At 45.6% G+C, this 3844-nt stretch overlaps 1 pseudogene; it reads left to right on the top strand.

Annotated features, from left to right (window-relative positions):
• The first annotated feature begins 912 nt into the window (after nucleotides 1-912).
• LOC132368041 (RNA transcription, translation and transport factor protein-like) lies at nucleotides 913-2839 on the top strand (annotated as a pseudogene).
• Nucleotides 2840-3844: the final 1005 nt, after the last annotated feature.

The following is a 3844-nucleotide window of genomic DNA, read 5'->3' as shown; positions in this document are numbered from 1 at the left end:
GTATTTGTAGATCTTCCAGGGATTGTAGGACCTCATGGGCAGTGGGTGGTTTTATGTATATCATTATTTGGGAGTCTATTGGGAATGTGTTTCCATGAATTCCTGGCGTGAGGTTTATTTGTGTATTTATGGAGTTGGTGAGAATCTGAGTAGTGTATTTGTATTTGTGGGTTGGTGATGTCTGTGTGGATATTTGGGGTTATGTGGAAGACATGAGTGTGTTGTTGTGAGAGTGGATGTATCTGAGTTTATGTAGAGGGTTTGAGATGTAATTCAGATGTAGTCAAGTTGTTTGGGTTATGTATTTGTAGTGTAAGACTTTGGGAATGTGCGTTTATTTGTGTGTTTTCTCCCAGCATGTTAGAAATGCGTGTCTGATGGTGGGTCCCTGCAGCCACAGGTGGAGGCAGCCAGGAGGCTCAGTGGTCTTGAGCGGGTGGTGGCACCCCTCTCCAGCCTCGGTTTCCCCACTTGCAAGGTGAGGACAGGCAGATGAGTGAATGAATGTGGTAGTCTCTGCTCAAAGGATTAGAGGATGGAAAGAAGGGCAGGAGGGAGGGAGGGAGGGACACACAGAAGGAGGGAAGGAAGAAGGTGGAAGGAAGGAGGGAGGGAAGGGAGGAAAGATGAATAGGCAAAAAGACAGGATCACAATCTGTTAAGGATAAACTAGGAAGTTGCCCCCGTATGGTCAGCTGTGAAACCCTGGACAGGTTCACTGACCTCTCTCAAACTTACTCCTCTCTCTGAGCTCTCCTTGTTGACCTGCAGGATGGAAACAACTATAATAATAGAGGGGAAGATAGCTTGTCCTGGATTCCCAACACCTGGAGCTCCCAGACCCGGCACTGTTCTGGCACTTTTCTTGGCTGTGCACTTTAAGAAGCACACCGTGGTGCTCAGTGCCCGGTCATGGTCAGCTCGTGAGATACACCCCGCTGTGCTGGGCTCCTCAGGGTGGGGAGGTGCTGCCTCTATCTGACTTCACCCTAACCTCACTGCGGATCAGCAGTTCAGTCCCAGGGCCAATTATAAAACAGTGTTTATTTGTTATTTAGTTGAATAAATTAATCTACTCTGAGGTACTGCGGGTACCTCTGGAGATATTTTTTGAATGCATGCATGTTGTGCATGACAGAGAAAATCAACATCATCTGGTCCAGCCCCCAGCTGATACAGGAAGCCCCTCCCCAGGACCTGAGGGGTGACAGCCAGCCCTGCTGGCATCTCTCCAGGATGGGAGCACACGGCCTTCAAGATGCCCAGACTTACTGCACACCTGATGTTCCTGTGCTGTAACTGCCCTGGGACAGCCAAGCAGGGTCCCAGAAATAGTGAATATCCCCACCCCACCTACATAGCCGGGCCCCCGGCTGTGCTCCTGTCTGCCACATTGCAGTTTTCCATCACATCCCCCCACCTAGCCCCAGAGAAAGAATCACAGTGCGAAATGAATGAGGACATGAATTTGACAGAAAGCTGAAAATATGTGGAAACTGGGCAGAAATGTTTAAGAATGCCCTGGGTTGGGGGGCCAGAGTTGCAAGGACATGACCAACCCTCAGCCACCACATATCACACTGAGCAAGAAAGTCTTTTTTTAATTGAGACATCACTTGCATACCATAAAATTCCCCTTTTAAAGTGTACAATTCAGTGGTTGTTAGCACATTCACGGACTTATGCAACCATCACCACTAATCCAGAATGTTCTCATCACCCCCAAAGAATACCCCGCCCTCCCGACTGAAGCAGGGAGCACGATGGCCTTCAACTACCACCACCTACCTCTTCTACTGAAGAGATGAAACAAAATTTAGAAACGATGTTTGCATTGAAGACCAGAAAAGTAGACACTACAAGACTGAAGACAGAGGTAATCTAAGAAACATCCACAGCAGTGACCAGCCCAAGTTCTTTGAAAAGTATCTCAGAGATGTCAACTGTTCTTTCAAGATTCAAGATGGACAAGAAGCAATTGACTGGCTTCTTGGTTTAGCTGTTAGTCTTGAATATGGAGATAATGCTGAAAACTACAAGGATTTGGTACCCGATAATGCAAAAAATGCTGACAATGCAACTAAAAATGCAGAGCCCATGATCAATTTGGATGTAAACAATCCTAATTTTAGGGCTGGTGTCATGGTCCAGGCTAACTTTCAGCGTCAGCTCATGGTGGTTACCTGGCATTACTTCAGGCAATTAGCATTTTGGTCCAGGAGCCCTGACACAGGATGCAGTTGCTAGCACAAACCCAGCAGAAGAGGGCTTGCCTGTTGGTTTAGACAAGTATATTCTTGGTTTTGACACAAGAGATGTGGTTCTTAATGAAGCTGCTCAAATTCTGCACTTGCTGCATATCGAAGAGCTCAGAGAGCTGCAGACAAAAATTCATGCAGCCAGAGTGGCTGTTCAGGTGATTACTGCTGATCCAAAGACAGACCACAGACTGGAGAAAGTTGGAAGATGAACATTTTAGAATTTTAGCTTCCCCCTTACCTAGTACTCTCTGGCATATATTTGGAAATCAAATATCACATTTTCAATGGAAGAATCCCAGAAATTTGACTATGTTCTAGAGAGCTACCATCATTGCCTTTTCTTTAATAACTTTTGGGAAAGTGGAAAACAAAAAACAGATCCTGTACCCATCAGGCAATCACTCACCACTCAGGGCCCCTCAGACCTTGACAACCATGAATCTACTTTCTGTCTCTGGATCTGCCTATTCAGGACATTTTATATAAATAGAATCATACCATACATGACCTTCTGTGCCTGGCTTCCTGCACTCAGCATGTTTTCCAGATTCATCCACATTGTAGCATGTACTGGCACTTCACCCCTTTTATGGCTGATTAACATTCCATTGTTTGGATATACCACATTTTGTTTAATCCATCATCCAATGGTGTACGTTTGGGTTGTTTCTGTTTTTTGGCTATTATGAACATTCGTGTACACGTTTTTGTATATATCTAAGTGGAGTTGCTAGGTCATAAGGTAATTCTGTGTTAACTGTTTGAGGAACCACCAAACTGTTCTCCACAGTGGCTGCACCATTTTACTTTCCCACCAGCAGTGTATGAGAGCTCCAATTTCTCCACATCCTCACCAACACTTATTTTCCATTTTTTCTATTCTAACCATCCCAATGGGTGTGAGGTGGTATCTCACTGTGGTTTTGATTAACATTTGTGATGTTGAGCATACGTTCATGTGCTTACTGACCATTTGCATATCTTCTTGGGAGAAATGTCTATTCAAGTCCTTTGCCCGTTTTTGAATTGGGTTGTTTGTCTTTTTGTGGTTGAGTTTTAGGAGGTCTCTACATATTCTGGACACTAGACCCTTGTCAGATCTGTGAATTGCCAATATTTTCTCCCATTCTGTGGGTGGTCTTTTCACTCCCTTAATAGTGTCCTTTGATTCCAAAAGTGTTTAATTTTGATGAAGTGTATCTGTTTTTCCCTTGGTTGCCTGTGCCCAACAAAACCTTTGACTAAATTCTCCACACTCCTCAGACAAAGTCCTGTGCCCTCTCCCTGCTCAGTCTCCTGGACAGCAGGTCCATTCTCAGACCCTGGTGCGCTGCGCCCCCTGGTGGCGCCTGGCCATTCAGGACACGTGGGCGATCCAAGCAGCAAAGCACAATCAGGCTCTGAGGGCATCAATGTTAGATGTGACAAAGCAACATCTGTGCTCAAGGCTACTTTCTTCCTCTGGGAAGAGAGAAAGAGGAAAACATTGCCGCTTTCCAGTCCCAGGCACAGCTGGCCACTGGCCATCTCTCTTTGTATCCTGCCCCCTATACTGTGAGGTGAAGATTCCAGTCCCCACTCTA

This window comes from Balaenoptera ricei, chromosome 6 (assembly GCF_028023285.1).
Source record: "Balaenoptera ricei isolate mBalRic1 chromosome 6, mBalRic1.hap2, whole genome shotgun sequence".
Classification (NCBI taxonomy): domain Eukaryota; kingdom Metazoa; phylum Chordata; class Mammalia; order Artiodactyla; family Balaenopteridae; genus Balaenoptera; species Balaenoptera ricei.
The sequence above is the reverse complement of the archived record's forward strand: the minus strand, read 5'-3'. Positions and strand labels throughout refer to the sequence as shown.